Below are 16,865 nucleotides of genomic sequence, written 5' to 3'. Positions count from 1 at the left end.
ACAACAAAAGAAAAAGGCATGCTGTAGAAGTAGAATGATTTGCACCAATAAGAGACTATACTCACAACTGCTACGGCCGGAAAACATCCATGCATTCTGCGAACAACTCATGACACGAGTGGGCTAACAGCAGAAGAAGATGCATTCGGTGGAAGAACAAAGGAGGATTGATTGAGTACATACATTGATTCCCTCCAGTTAGGGACACGTCGAATCCAATCCAATCAATCAGGCGAGCCATTATTGATAACCATGAGTAGTATGAATGGAAGGGCAGTTGGGGTGGACATCCGCAGCTTGTACGTTCCACTTCTCCATGGGCATCCTGAGGCAGAGGATACCCTGGGCACGCACACGATGTTTTTGCCACCTGCAAACAAGAGAATACCCCGCCGTAGATTAATTTGCTCAAATTAGAGACTACATATCAGAACTGCTACTCAAAACAAGAACGAATGCAGACATACAGTACGTGAACAACTCATGTGTCGAAGATGCATATATGCAGGAGAAGAAAGGAGGAGTACGCACATGCATCCAAGACAGGGACACGCCGAACCCAATCCAATCGGTTTCTATAGTTCCCATATTGAATATGCCTTGATATCAATGGAAGGGTGGTTGGGGTGGACATCCGCCTCGTGCCTCATCTTCTCTTTCACTTCCTTTATTACCACCTCCTCTTCGCCATTGCTCTCTTCCACTTCCATTACCACCTCCGCTTCGCCGCTTCTCTGTTCCACTTCCACTACCACCTCCTCTTCGCCATTGCTCTCTTCCACTTCCATTACCACCTCCTCTTCGCCGCTGCTCTCTTCCACTTCCACTACCTCCTCCTCTTCGCCGCTGCTCTCTTCCAATTCCATTACCACCTCCTCTTCGCCGCTGCTCTCTTCCTTTCAACAGTTGTGACGAACAGACACACTTTGAAGAGACGGTAGATGACCCAAGGCCAGGTCATCAGTAGTGAATTCACCTTCAGCAAAAGCCTCTGTGCGGATACAAAAACTGAAATTTTCAAGCATGGGCATAGCTCCTCGTGGGAACATAGACGGCACCATCAGAAAACCATAGAATCTGCAGTCTCTTGCACATGGGAAGGCATCAGGGCCAACCATGAACCTTTCCAGCACTTGTATGTCATCATCATCATCATCATGAAACACACTCACTTCCTGAAAACAAAGAGCCCGCAGCATCCCGAGGACATGGATGTCCTCCCTTCGCACCTGAGCCACTGTAATTTTCAGGCAGGATAGGAGGAGAAGCGATCCAGGATTAATCCATGTTGGCAACAGACTAGTTTGACCAATACGAAGATAGGACAGGTTGCCTAGGGACAACAGCGAGCCTTCAAGATTCATCACTCCGGCGTCTGAGTCTACTCCCATTTTTTCGATTTTTTCCAGTTTGCCTAGGGACTCCACTAAAGCTTTGCAAATGCCCTCATCACATCTTGTTTCGTTGCCCAATTCTAGCTCAACAGAAAGGATCCTCAGCTGCGTCCAATGGCCTAGCTCTTCCGCAATGTGCGCAGAATCAATAATTGCATTCAGTAGCACTTCGAAGGTTGTCAGATTCCTCAATCCATTTGGCAGACGTATAAGATTAAGATCCAGGAACATCAGTCGTCTTAGCCCAACAATACTCGATGGCAATTTTTCTATAAAAGTTCCCCACAAGTTCAACGTCTGCAAAAGCTGTAGCTTCCCTATCTCTAATGGGAGCTCACCAGCATAAGCAGAATTTCTTAGCCCCAGATACCTTAGGTGAAGTAAGTTCTTGACAAAACTCAAACTTGGAAGGTCCCTAAGGTTGCAGTCTTCTAGATCCAATACACGAAGAAGAGGGTAACATGAAAAGGATGTCATTGAATTAATTATAACACCATTGAAGATAGAAAGTGACCTTAGTTTTGACATGTCCATCGTAGGCCAAGTAGTATTTTGGAGGGACAACCTGTGTACCTTGCTTCCCGAAAAATGTGTGTTTTGCTTGGCATCACCTTGTATTGTTGCAACAAAACTCTCTTCTCTTGATATGGAACAAATGAGGTCAAGGACCATATCATGAACTCGACAAGACTCAAGCATAAAACCTTGCTTATGACCCTTTGCTACCTGGATTAGGCCTCTATTTAGAAGCTCATAAAAGTAACTCACTCCAAGCTCAAATAAACTTTGGCCCCCTTCTCTAGGTGAAAGAAAATCTTCAGCTATCCACCTCCATATCAGCCAGTTACTCCAGATTTCGTAGTCTTCTGGAAATATACTTAAATATAATAAACAGGTCTTTAGATGAGCTGGTAAATCATAGCAGCTGAGAGATAATATCTTTCTCATATCTTCTATCTCATGATTCTTTGCAAGTCCCAAACCTATAGAGTCACACAAGTCATACCACCCTTTTATGTTTCCTAACTTATTTGCTAATAAACCTGATGTGGTAATGATAGCTAATGGCACACCTCCACATTTCTTAATTATTTTTTCAGATACTTCCACAAATTGTTTGGGACACTTGTCTTCAGAGCCAAATATTCTTCCGTAGAATAAGACTTTAGAACTCTTGTGTGGAAGGGGCTCCATCACTACCGGACAGAGCATCTTTGCCGAGGGCCCAGGGCACTCGGCAAAGGCCTAAAAGCCCTCGGCAAAGGCTTTGCCGAGCGCCGCCCTCGGTAAAGAGCCCTCGGAAAAAAATTTAACGGCAAAGAGGCTCTTTGCCGAGGGCCAGTTGTCGGGCACTCGGCAAAGCATTTTCCGAGGGCCAACGGCGGCGCTCGGCAAAGAAAAGCAGCCGTCAACGGCGCTGCTCCGTTGACGGCGTCTTTGCCGAGTGCCGACAGTTTGGGCACTCGGCAAAGACATTTTTTATTTTTTTTCAAAAACTCTTTGCCGAGTGCCACGGCGGCAAGGCACTCGGCAAAGACATTTTTTATTTTTTTTAAAAAACTCTTTGCCGAGTGCCTCCCCAGCTTGGCACTCGACAAAGATTTTTTGCTTTTTTTTAAAAAAAAATCTTTGCCGAGTGCAATGTCCTGGCACTCGGCAAAGTTTCTCAGCTTTACCGAGTGTTATGACCATTGCACTCAGCAAATCAACCGAAACAGCAATTTTTTTTTTGTTTTTTGCATTCCACTGACACAAACAGTTCAAATATATATCACATGTCACATATATATCACAAACATCACAATAATCACATATATATCACAACGAAACCATTTTCACACATTATATCACAACCACAACTCAAATAACAACATATCGCAACCACAAGTCAAATATCACAACCACCAGTCATAAATTCACAAACACAGTCCATCAAGTCAAAGCACAAGTCACAACCACAAGTGAAGCTCAAGTCCAAGCACATGACGAAGCACAACTCCTCAAAAAAGCGGCCTATGACACGATGGTTCATTCGGTGACGCATTAGCGGGGTTATTCGAACCCGCCGACGGAAGCTGCAAAAAGGATAAGAGGTTGCATGTGTGAGATTCATCTAGTAAGTTTCTATGTGAAGCATTGGTGTATGTCATAGCTAGTGCAAACATGTAGTAAGTTTCTATGTCAAGCATCTAGTAAGTTTCTATGTCAAGCATCTAGTAAGTTTGTATGTCAACCATGGTTGTATGTCAAGGAAGCATCTAGTAAGAGTGAATTTTCATACTTACAGGAGTGGCTGTAGGAGTAGGCGGTGGAGGTGCTGCCAACGGCAAAGGTACACTCCCTTGCTGGACACTCCGCATGAAGGCCTCCATTTCTTGCATCCTCCTCTCCTGGGCCGCGAACGCTTCCCTCTGGGCCTGCAGTTGCGCGCTCTGAACCTCGACCACGAGCTTCTGGGCCTGCAACTCGGCCTGCAATACAAACTTCAATGTTTCAGTAATGCAAATGTAACTTAGGTGTGCAAAGATGAACGTACGACGAGTAAAACAGGACGTACCTTGAGAGCGTCGACCCGCTGCAGTGACGGACTAGGCCGTGGGCGTATGGGCTGGCTGGAGCTCGTGCTCCGTGCTCGGAGCACATCGAGAGAGGGAACAGTGGTGGAGTCGATGGCGCCGTCTGCAATCCACAACCGCCCATGCTTCTTGCCTCCTCCTAGCCTCATGATTGTCTCTGCATCAATGGGCTCACTGCGCACATCGTAATCTTCCCCATGGACCTCCCTCACCTTTGAGGTGTACTCTTGGACCTTAGTGTGCACGGTCGGGTCGGAATACACCTCGCGCGGGACAGATGGGTCGAAGGAGACAGAGGAAGACGCCCTGCCCACGTAGGACATAGCCCACGCAGAGAACTCCGAGACCTCCACGCCCGGGTGTGCAGCCTCCTGCGAGTAAGACGGCAAGATGGTGAGAAATAAGGCAGAACTCAGCGTCAAATAAGATAAAAGAAATCACCTACATATGCTTGTTTGTAGGCCGGGAGGCTGCGGCTGCCTTGATGGTGAGTAGCACCTCTCCTCAGCAGACGCTGGTCCCGCTGCCTCGCGTGGTTCTCAGCAAAGTCGTTGGACAACCACCTATCCATGATCATCTCCCAGCACAAGGAGTGGGATCGGCACCACCAGGGAACCACCTACAAGTCATCGATTATTTGACATAGAAAAAGATAAAATTAAACCGACTTAATCTCAAAACGAATCATTATTAATGTTTTTCGTCTACCTCAAGGTACTGGGCCCGGGACAGCTCCACCTGTCTTGCATCAGGCTTGCTGATGGACTGCTTCAACACCATGGCGTAGTAGTCTCTGTGGGCCTGCACGCGCGCCTCGTGGTGCATGTCGGTGACATACTTCCTACAGGCGGCGGCAGCCGCCTGATCCGCCAGGGCCTCAAGTCCTTCTTCCGGCATGAAATACATATGTATACAAAACCGATGTATCCATTCATTATTTCAATAAAAGACTTGCCCAATGAAAATGTTGTGCGAGAGAGACTTACCCAAAACTCCGCCAGTACCCGCTCCTACTTGTTGCGGTACATGTCATCAGGGGCCAACTGGTACCTGTCCCACGTGTAAGCCGGCTCCTGCACATCCTCGGACACGTTCACAAGGCCGGGGTACCATTTCCTGCACAAAACACCAAGGATGCTCGCGGGGGAGCGTGCAGAAGTACCCGACAAAACCAACCAGGCCCTGCACAAGTGATTAAGAAAATTTATCAGTTCCTCTTTTGATTTCCAACATTACCATATGAAGTAGTTGTGATAACATCTATAGTTACTTACCTCTTTGCCATAGGGCGAATCAGTGCCCGGTTGTGAGGAAGTGGAGGCTGAGGGAGGCTCGCGGGACCTCGCTGGTAGACAGTCGGGGTAGCGGAACTGTCGCCCTCGGTGGCCTCGCCCTCGGCGGCCTCGTCCTCGGCTGCTTCGTCCTGGGTCTGTCGGACGTCCTCGACCTCGTCCTCGGGCGTGGTCGTCACGTGCTCCTCCTCCATCACCTCGTCTGAAGGTGGCGGGGAAGGAGTCCGCTGCCTCCTGCTGACCCTGGTCCTCCTCCTCTGACCTCCTGTGGACGCTACCCCTAACCCCGACCCCTCATCTGAAACGGGAGGGCGTGGTCTCCCATAAAGGGAGGCCGTCTCACGTCGTGGACGGCTGCTCGCCATCACCTGCAATCACAAAGAATGAACAAGACTTATTAGTATATATATTAGAAATAGATTCAAAATAAATAAAGAAAACACAAACTAAAACAAACGTAGTATTACATGTATTAGGAATAATCTTCATGATTAGGATCATAGGTGTCGTCATCACTGTCAAAATTGTCCAAATGGGCAACACTATCTGAAGGTTCTATGTTGTCTTCGTTGTCATTGCCTAGCCTTAATCGGTCAAGCATTTCTATGTCCTTGGCATTTTGCACCACATCTCCATCAACCTCGTCATCCCCCGTTTCGTTTTCTACTTCCATTTCGATCGCTTCGGGTAAGACTATCTCAAACATGCCTGGTAGCCCATCTTCTTGAAAGAACTGTCCATCATATGTGTTTGCGTTGAAGTTGTAATCGTCATCGTTTGGGGCAGGTAGTTTACCGTGTGGAGACACCTGGTGCACAATAGCCCAACCCTTAAGATCCGCTTTGTCTTGGTTGGCATATCGCGTATAATACACCTGCACGGCCTGTTGAGCCATAATGTAGACATCTTTTCCTGGATAGACGTAATCTTCTCGAATCTCGACTAGCCCAAGATGAGGGTCCGTCTCGTTTCTCGAGGATTAAACCAGTGGTATTTGAACACGACAGGTTTATGTTTGTGACCATGAAATGAGAGTTCATATATTTCCTCAACTCTACCATGATAGTCGAGGCCATTAGTGCCGGGCGTGCAAACTCCGCTATTTGTGGTTTTCCGTTTGGGCCGAGTCTGCTCATATCTTGTTGTGTGGAAGCGATATCCGTTCACGTCATAACCGGTAAATGACTGCACCCTAACGTCATAGCCGCCTGCAACCTGTCTCAACTCCTCACTCATGGACGAGTCAGTCTGGGCCTGCAAGCTCAAGCATGATAGGTCGTTATATTAATCGAACGAACGAGAAACTTGGAATATGGAACGTGGGAGCTAAATTGGACATTACCTTTTGTTTGAACCAAGAAATGAAATCAGGCCTCCTCGCACCCGCACCCCGAGAAAGAAGGGTGTCATGTTTGGCTTTTAGGCATCCGACGTCACAACTTGCTTCAAACTTTCTCAATTTTTTACCACGGCCTCCACATGCGATAACAAGACACCTCGACAAGTTTCGTGATTTTCGGACTTCGTTTGGATTTTATATAATTTAAATACACTTTTACCGCAAGTACATCGCCATGTTACGACAACAAGATGCTCGTAATTTCATGCGAGTTCCTGGATACGGCCTCAACATACGCCAAACATCATGAATACCATTTTTTGAATGACCAAATTCCATTATTTCATGTACATGCAGTTCAAATTTGAAATAGTCGAAAAAATTTAATGAAACAAAAATAATTAAGGAAATATAGTAAAAAAACTCAAAATTGTCCCAAATTTTGAAATGGAGTTTCAATTACTGTAGCAAGGCCCAGGAAAAAATGGGGAGAAAAAAACAAAAACTTTTTTTTTAATTTGCCGAGTGCCAACCTTGACACTCGGCAAAGACTGTCTTTGCCGAGCGCCAGGTCACAGGGCGCTCGGCAAAGGATTTTTTAAAAAAAATTGCAAAAACGGTTAAAAAGTCTTTGCCGAGGGCCTAACGGTGATGCCCTCGGCAAAGATTGACGGTAGAAGACGGACATCGTGTCAGGCGGTGTTGCCGAGGGCTGGCCCTTTGCCGAGGGTTTAGCCCTCGGCAAATAATTATTGTTGCCGTGTGCTTGTCTTTGCCGAGGGTCTAGCCCTCGGCAAAGAGTCTCCCTCGGCAAAGACTCTTTGCCGAGTGCCCGATTATTTGCCCTCGGCAAAGGGACAGGCCCTCGGCAAAGATGCTCTGTCCGGTAGTGCATGTTATAAGAACAACCAACTTTCTCAGCAACGTACGTCATGCTTCCGGGTAGTTATGACTATTTTGCTTCCCAAGCTGTTGTTGTTTAGAGCACATCTTACTATGTTCCATGATGATACATCCCATATGTCATCAATAACAATGAAATACCTATATGCATAGAAATGAAGGAGTCATATTTATAGTTACATGAAAAATATATAATAACTCATTCAAGATGACAAAAAGAGTTGATAGAGGAAAAACATTGGAAAATTCAATCCGGGGATTAGATATTAAGAACAAAAAGAAATGAAAACTAAAATATTTAATTGTAATAGATACAGTCAGTATTTGTTAAAAAAAATAGATTCACTCAGTAGGTTATATATAGATTTATCAAATGATTGTTCAACTTGCGAATCTTAATTGAAAGGCTCTCAGTAAGAATATGACTACCTCTTATCCTTGAGGAATTCCCGAAGTTCATCAATTAGCTGCCTTTCATCAAATATATTTAAATTGATTTCCTTCGTATAATGCCACTTGTCAAGACCAATGAGAATGTCCTTTAACACTTTCTTCAAAACTGGACTCTGGCCGACAGGAACAAAAGCTTTGGAACGGACATCATCTGTCAGATTCTCATACACAGCTCTAGCAAGAGTAGTTTTGCCTAACCCTCCAAACCCAACAATAGAAACTAGAGAGAATTATGTATTTGGCACTAAAACAAATCGGTCTTTCATATTTGGCACTAGAAAATTTGAACTTCCTTATCTAGCATCGAGTTGAAATTTTCTTTCGTAAATGGCACTGCCGTCAGTTTAGACCAGTAACGGTGTCAAGTGGATAGCAAGATGACATAAATGCCCTTGATTATAGCAAAAATCCATGGTGCTAAATAGGGAAAAAATAAATAGACAAGTTGTCAAATAAGAAAATCATAAATATACTTTGAACTAAAATGTGGATTTTTGATAATTGAAGACTGCAAATAAATAATTAATAAATTTCAATTTGGTTATAGCAGGTACAGATAATGCCCCTAACTCTTCCTTTCATCTCGGCCATAGATCAAGGATGCATGGCTCAGGATGGCTGCCGGTTGAAATACGTAACTTATATTTTCAAGGTATTTATCTTTTAGTTTTCTAAAAGAAAAGGAGAGTATATGCCGTCATCGTAACATCATGGCTCAAGAGCAGAGCACACCGTGCATGGCTCGGCTGGCGTTTGACGCCAAGCGCACGCGGCGCGCGGAGCTCGCAGCCGGGGAGCTCACGGCCTGGGCGCGCGGTGCGCAGAGCACGCTGTCTTCACAGAGCTCGCCCGACGTGCTGCTGCTGCTGCTCTCCCGACGTGCTGCTGCTGCTCGCCATCGACTGCCGTCGCGAAGCTCGCCCGACATGCTGCTGCTGCTGCTCGCCATTGGCGGCGCACGGAGCTCGCGGCCTAGGCGGCGCGCCGAGGACGCGGCCGGCGCGAAGCGGGTGAACTGGGCGGCGCACGGAGCACGCGGACGGCGTGGAGCGGGCGAGCTGGCGATCCGCCGCCGCGGCGGCCACATGGCCATGCGGGCAAGCAGCACGTTGGTCTGGGAGCTCCGACGTCATGCAGCACAGTCATGCGAGCGAGCAGCAGCAGCACGCCGACCGCGTCCTCCGCACGCCGCCCTGGCCGCGTCCTCCGCACGCCGCCCAAGCCACGAGCTACTGCTGCGCGCAGGAGAGGCCATGTTTTGTGCAGTATAGCCGCCGCTCGTCCCACGCCCGGAGCCACATGACCAGCGTCGCGTTGAGCTCCAGCGCCATCGCGTCATCTCTGGACAGAGAAGCGGCTCGACGACGTCCTCCTCCTCGCCGAGACGCACGCTGCGCATGAACGGCCATCGCGGAGCTCGCCCCGTCGCGTCCCCCGCGTCGCGGCCTGGCACTAGCGTCGGCGGGCGAGACCGCCCTGCCGCGCCCCCCGCGCTGCGAGCTGGGGCCAGCGTTGGCAGGCGAGGGACTCCTAGCGCATCCCCCGCGCCTCGATCTGCCGAGTCCGGCGCGAGCTCCGCCATGCGTCGAGGCACACAAAGGCACGGCGACGAACACACAGGACACGGCATCGGGGCACACAGGGCACGACATCGGGGTACACAGAGCACGCATGAGGGCTGCCCATGCCACTGCCGCCCATACCGCCACGCCTGTGCTTGTGTGCTATGCGCTGCAGGAAGGACGCGCCCCCTTCGGACCGCTGTCGGTCGCCACCGTTGACGAGCACGCAGGAGCCGTGGGCACGGACCCGCCCGGCCAGGCGCGGCCACGAGGAGGTGTGGTGCCAGGTGCGGCCACAAGGGAGCACCGGTGCCTCCGCGGCGAGGCCAGATGTGGCCAGGAGGGAGCACCGGCGCTGCGCGGCGAGGTCTCGACGACGGTGGCGCCGGCGTCGGCGACAGGGCCCGCAATCTGGGCGGTTCTGCCTCCCGCCGAGCAGTCAAGCACAGACTGCTCCATGGCCAACAGCAGCGCGGCGTCTCGGGCCCTAGGGAACAACGCGCGGATGCACCGGTGGCCAGCTCGCCTGATACCTCGAGCACATCGTCCTACTTGATAGTCTGGCCCTGCACATATAGGTCCTCACCTTGCGGCCTCCTCGGGCCTCGGCTGCCCCTGGCTCCTGTCGATCTCCAGTCTCCACCACTTAGCACGTACGGGTGCTAGCTAGTGAGTGCCTCGTGCTTGACAACCGGAGCGGTGGAGCGCGGGCCAAGCGGAGCGGAGGTGCGAGCCCCGGTGCGGGTCTGTGCGAACGGTGGCGCGGCGCGTGTGCGAGGGTCGACGTGTGCGCGTTGGCCCAGAGGGCGGTGGGCCGAACGGTGGCGCAGAGCGTGCGTCCAGCCGCGAGGAGCAGCGAGCTACGGTGGAGCACCTCGCCGGCGGCCTGCACACTTGCCTCGCGAGTCCACGAGCTCCTGGGCAGGAGACGAGCCACCGGGGGCATTTTGGTACTTCCAAAAGAAACATGACGGGTCAACGCAGTCAACTGACGGATGGATGCTTTAAATGGACGGTAGTGCCATTTACAGAAGAAAAATTTAAGTCGATGCCAAATAAGAAAGTTCAAAATTTTTAGTGCTAAATAAAGAAGACTGATTTGTTCGAGTGCCAAATACATAATTGCCCCTAGAAACTATCTTGGTCTCCATGTCTTCCTCATCTGTCAGCATTTTTATGACCTTATCCCTTGGCTCTTCGATGCCAACGTGCTGTGACACTTTTGTGTAGAGAGCCGAGAGGCGTGGATCAATACTTGTTGTGGCAGAAGGTTTGGCAACAACATCATCGACCCTGTACCTGGCACGACGCTCGGCCACTTCCTGAAGTTGCTTCCTCATGTCTTCGATGGCACAAGAAATCTCTCGGCGAGCTTTGCCCTTGCTGAACAGGTCTCCCATCTTCTTCATGGCGAGCTTGAGCCTGCTCGGATCAGCCTGCTCTTGGCCGTCGACACAAACGATGAAGGTGTCGACTATATCTTCCATGTCGTAGGATGCTTCCCGGACCTCGCGCGCCCAGACCTTGACCTGCTCATCGAGCTGGTCCCATGGCACTGCCGCCACCTTGTGGAGGGCGACATGCATGCTCTCAAGCTCTCGGGACATGGACTGGACTTGTTTCTTGACGCCCTTCTGGAACTTGTACTCGTCCTTGAGCAGCTCCAGCAGCTTGGAGGGGAGCAAGCCCAACGCACCGGAGACCAGGTCCATACTCACGGGCTCTCAAGATTAATCAATCACTCTGCTTGTAATCTGATTGGCTGCAGAGTAGTAGTGTGTTATGGCCTCATGGGGATGCAACAACAGATCAAACTGAAATAAGTAAAAGAACTGTCAAGTTCGACCGATCTGAAAAAAAAAGAGTAAGGAAAAATGTTTACAGTTCAACAACAAAGACTTGAACCTAATTAATAAAATTGGTTCAGAGCTAAGTAAGATGTTCCTGTTTCAGCTCAAAGTAGAAACATACTTAAGAGTTAGGACTGTTCTCCCAAAGAAAAAACTTCAACTCACCAAGGTTGCCGTGGGAGGAGCTGCAGAGGAGTTGCATCGATGGTCGGCTAAGACACAGAGCACGACCAGCTTGTTATGCTGCAGTATGGCCAGGATAAGAGCGACCCAGATAATAAAGACTTGAACCTAGAATTTGTTCGAAGCTAAGTAAGATGTTTCTGTTTCAACTCAAAATGGTAAGTATTTTTTTTCTTCCAAATGATGAGAAATGCATCTACTCACCATGTCTGGAGTTATTACATATGGAAATGAATAAATCATTGATTAGTTAAAACACTACTCACAACGCGAAACCAGTGTAAAACAGGAACACATTTATGGCACCCGGTGCACAACCAATTTTACATATGGGGACGAATTAAGAAAAATAATTAGCAAAAAAAATCCCTGAATCGGGACTCTGGGGATGTAAAACATAGACACCTTTATTCAATTCGGTTTACACTGAGAGTCAATTATGGAAACGAATAAAAAATTATTCAAAAAAAAACATCAGAGACGAGACGTCAGGGTAGAACATGACCACCTGTACAGTATACTATGTAGTACCTTGATCTTGTGGTAAATAAACAAATTCTATATTAAAGAGCTAAAATTTATGTCTATTTTTGGTCCGGCCCTTCCAAACTACTTGTGTGGATGGTAGAAATCAGATAAAAAATTGCTTCTGAATCCAATAGAAAATCGGATGCAACACGGTTGTTAAGGGAACAAACTCGAAGCAGGCGCCATTACCGGACCTAACCGAACGGAACACGGAAAGAAATTACTGGACGTAACTGAGTGGAACACGAAACCTGAAGAAAAGAAAATCCGACACATAGAGATGAACGGTGGGAAAAAGTTGAACGTACTCCCTCTGTCCTGAAATATAGTGTATTCTGGTATTTAAAATTTGTCCTGAAATATAGTGCAATTGGGGAACAAGAAGATAATGTTTACTTAAATAAAAATACGTGATTATTTTGTATATGGAAAGTAAATCATGTACTTTCTATATTTTGTATAAGGAGACCGAGAGTTCACCCTTTAATCATGGGGAATAGAATCAGATTTCAATAGATTAGGAAGATAAGTGAGGGGTACATGCATCCATTACACTCTCCCTTATTTTGTTTGAGAATGACTATAATGCACTATATTTCAGGACGGATGGAGTAGGCATTAAGGGAACAAAAAAAATCTATATATATACACATAATATTTATCTATATATACCTAATATTAAAGAGCTAAAATTTTCTTCTATTTTTCGTCCACCCCGAGAAGTGGAGACTTTCTTCCGTCCCGCTTTTCAAACGTGTCTCGTTAATATCAAAGAGTTAATTTTTTTATACTATTTTTTCTATATACCTCTCCTCAACTATGCGGATAGTAGAGAGTTTCTTCCATCACGTTTTTCTACCACAATCCTGAATTACTTTAAGTGCTAAAGATTTCCATGAGGGCCAAAACAAAACGGCCAAGCAAAGTGTAGTTCCCTTGGCTACAGACATAGATCTCCAAGGAAATGGATATTCTTGAGTGTTGAACCAAACCATCAAGGCAATTCCATGTTTCCTTGACTGTTATTGCAAACCACCAAGGTAATTGCTCATTTCCTCGGGTGTTATTCGAAACCGCCAAGGTAATTCGTATTTTCTTGAGTGCTATTCAAAACCGCCAAGATAATTCATATTTTCCTGAGTGCAATTTGAAACCCCTAAGGAAATTCTCAAATATTCATTACAAGATTCAACAAAGTGAATACAAAAGAAAAAAATTACTTAGTCACAAGTTACATTGAGGTGTAGTGGTAAGTGCTTTTCATTTAAAACAATTAAAGCATTATAGGTCATAGGTTCGATTTGAATCCCAGGAGGCGCAGCTTTCATTGATTTATGGTTTTAATTTTGCTATTCCTCTATATTTCTTTGGAGGTTGATGGCCCTCAAGAAAACTAATTTCCTTGACGGTTATGAATGATTCCTTGAAGGTTGCTGGCCCTCCTGAAAACTAAATTACTTGATGGTTGCAACATTTTCTCGTCCCTTTGGCAAATTAAGTATGGTTCTAGTTTCCTTGACAACTAGGATCAAAGAAAATCATCCTTGAGTGCCAAAACCGCCTAGGAAACTAATTTCCCTTGTCTTCTATCTTCGACGGAGTTTGCTTGACGGTTTGTGGCCAAGGATTATTCCATTGGCGGGTTAGGCCCTTTTCTCACGGTTTTGGGCACTTAAGATAATTCTGGATTGTGGTAGTAGCTATAGGGTCGGATTCTAATACATATTAAGTCGTACTCTCCATATTTTGTATGTAACCTAGACTCTAAACCTACGCTCACATGAGATAGAACAACTCCCGCCTAGTGATGATATGGAATCCGATTCTTATACGTGTTAGATTCCATTGCAACACATGGGCACGTTTGCAACTTAAAGAACCGATGAAAAATAATGTTTAGATCCTAATATTATATATAGCTCGAGCAAGAAATTCGATCAAAAGTGCTCCTGAAAGAGGATGACAAGCCGGCAGGGAATGGGTGCACTAGCTTACCTTCAAATACAGTGGCTAGCAGGATTCATCGAAGGTGCGCCTGAAAGGGCCGGCCGGGGAAGGAAGCACGCAGGGCGAGTCGAGTTGGATCATATCTGCAGCTGCTTGCAGGGAGCCCTTTCTTATAGTCGAGAAAACAAGGATGCGTAGCAGGAAATCAGCATTAGTTCACAGAAGGCACGGCACCTCCGCGCTGATAGCTACATATGTAGAACTGTACAAGACGCGCTGCGCCTGCGAGCGATCGAGTGTGAACGGCATGGATGGGCGATGGGCGGCATGCATGAGAGGGCCCGTGAAATTAAAGGGGTGGGAGAAGCTGGCAGTCAAGTGAGCGACACAAGCTGACCACCACCGTACGTACCACTGCAAGCAAGCAAGCAGCCTTCCACGATCGGACACGAGCCTACGGTAGCTGTCCTGTACGTACGTACAGGGACAGGGTGCTGGTGCGCGATCCCCATCTAGACTTCACTTCTCTCCATGTGCTCTGTCTGCACCTGCGCGTGGATGGCGGATCCATGGTAGTACGTACACCTAGGGATGAAAACGGTACGGATATTTTCCGACCGTATTCGAAACCGCATCCGTTTAGAGAGGTTGAGATCTGTCCGTATCCAAGTCCGGATATCCAACATCCGATACCGTATTCGTATCCGAATACTCAAATCGCATATTTATGACGTCGATATCCAATCGTATCATATCCGACATAGTTGACACTATCCGTATTCGAATCCGAATCCGGACAGAAATATAAAAATAAATATAATATCGGTGATATCCGTCCGTATCCGATCCGTTTTCGTCCCTACGTACACCATAGATTGGTCTCTAAGCTCTAGCTCTAGCAGCGCAGCACCACCTCCACCATGTGTTTTGGTCGTCCCGTCCCGCATCAGTACATTATTGATGGGGGTGAATGCAGTGGCCACCACCACCGACTGTGATCAGACGACGGCACACTGAGGCATCTAACATAGGCCTTTTTAGTTTCTCCCTCAAAACTTTACACCCTATACTATCAAATGTTTGAACACATGCATCGAGTATTAAATATAGACTAAAAAATAACTAATTACACAGATTGCGACAACTTTGCGAGATGAATCTTTTAAGCCTAATTAGTTCATGATTTGACAATAAAGTGCTACAGTAACACATGTGCTAATGATGGATTAATTAGGATTAATAAATTCGTCTCGCGGTTTACTGATGGATTCTGTAATTTATTTTTTTATTAGTATCCGAACGCCTCATGCGACACCCCTATATAACACCCGATATAACCTACCAAAACTTTATACCTGGATCTACACAAGGCCATAGTTGGGTGAGTAGTATACGTTGGATTATGACTTGTGGAATACTAGATCTAACCAACACCCTAGTAATAAGAATGCAATAATGGCAACACGCAAGAATGACTCGGAAATTAACCGATGTACACCTGTGCAAACAGTGTCATTTTACTAAAGAGGTGTAGTCCATAATTAGGAATTGGATAGATATAAATATCACAGCTCCACAACATCCCGGAAGACATACGGTTCTATTTACAAATACGGGAAAAAGTGTGGAGCGACATCTCCTGAAGGCAAAAAAACATAGTCCGATACTATATGTTTACTGGAACATCGAGAAGGAGCGCAACCGAAATTTCAAACAACAGGAGTTACAACACATGCAAACTATGGCTTGTTCGGCTTATCCCATATTCGGCTTGTTCGGCTTCTTTTTCAGCCGGAACAGTGTTTTTCTCTCACAACAATTCAGCCGGAACAGTGTTTTTTAGCCAGTTTCAGCTAAGTTTCAGACCAGCGAACGGGGCGTAGGAATATATATCGGCTAGATAGCCTTGAGAACCAAGTAAATCAGTTCGATAAGATTGCCTTGTACCAAACTAGGAATCCGTAAATTCGCATCACTCAGCATTCCATCCTTAACCCTATCCCCTATACTATATAAGGGGAGGTAGGGGTAACCCATTATTAGAGAAATTCGACATTGAGTAAAATTCACCGTCGGTCCCTAAACTTGGTCGACGGTGTCATTCAGGTCCCTGAACTTCAATAGTGATATCTGTCGGTCCATAAACTTGGCAGACGGTGTCATTCAGGTCCCTGAACATACGTACCTACAGGGACAGGGTGCTGGAGGGCGATCCCCATCTAGACTTCTGTTTGGTTGACCCCACGCCACAAGTGCATGGCTGCCACAACAGTCCTGGCTACCGTTTGGTTGTTGACTAATAATAGGCAGCCACAAGTCTCTATACAACAATCTCTTCTTTATTCTCGCCACAGGTTGTGGCGATGATTTTCTCCGCCACAAGTGTGGCGCTGCCGCATCTGAGGTGTGGCCAACGAAGGCTGGCATCCAAACTAGGAATTCGTAGATTCACATCACATGGCATTCCATCCTTAACCCTATCCTCTGTACTATATAAGGGGAGGTAGGGGTAACCCATTATTAGAGAAATTTGACATTCATAGCTAGGAACCCTAGACATACCCTCAGCAACCCTATACACCCGAGCATATGATACAAGAGAAGCATTCTCCACTAGACATAAGGTACCATGTACCAAAACCAGTATAAATATATATCACGTGTGCTACCTCCCTGTTGATTCCCTGCACACAAAACATTGATCTACTTGTCAACGATAAATATCTATGACAGATAGTACAGTTGGCGCTCCCCTCAACTGCCTGACTGGCCTGTCTGAGGACCACATCAACATATTGGCTTCACTTCTTACAACCTTAAATCTGAGGACCAACATGG

At 46.9% G+C, this 16,865-nt stretch overlaps 1 pseudogene; it reads right to left on the bottom strand.

Moving 5' to 3' along the window:
* Positions 1-899: 899 nt before the first annotated feature.
* LOC136480339 (disease resistance protein RGA5-like) lies at positions 900-14,375 on the bottom strand (annotated as a pseudogene).
* Between the last annotated feature and the right edge of the window lie 2,490 nt (positions 14,376-16,865).

Source organism: Miscanthus floridulus, chromosome 9, assembly GCF_019320115.1.
Source record: "Miscanthus floridulus cultivar M001 chromosome 9, ASM1932011v1, whole genome shotgun sequence".
NCBI classification, from domain to species: Eukaryota; Viridiplantae; Streptophyta; class Magnoliopsida; order Poales; family Poaceae; genus Miscanthus; species Miscanthus floridulus.
Note: the sequence above shows the minus strand (reverse complement) of the source record. Positions and strands in the feature narration are given on the sequence as shown.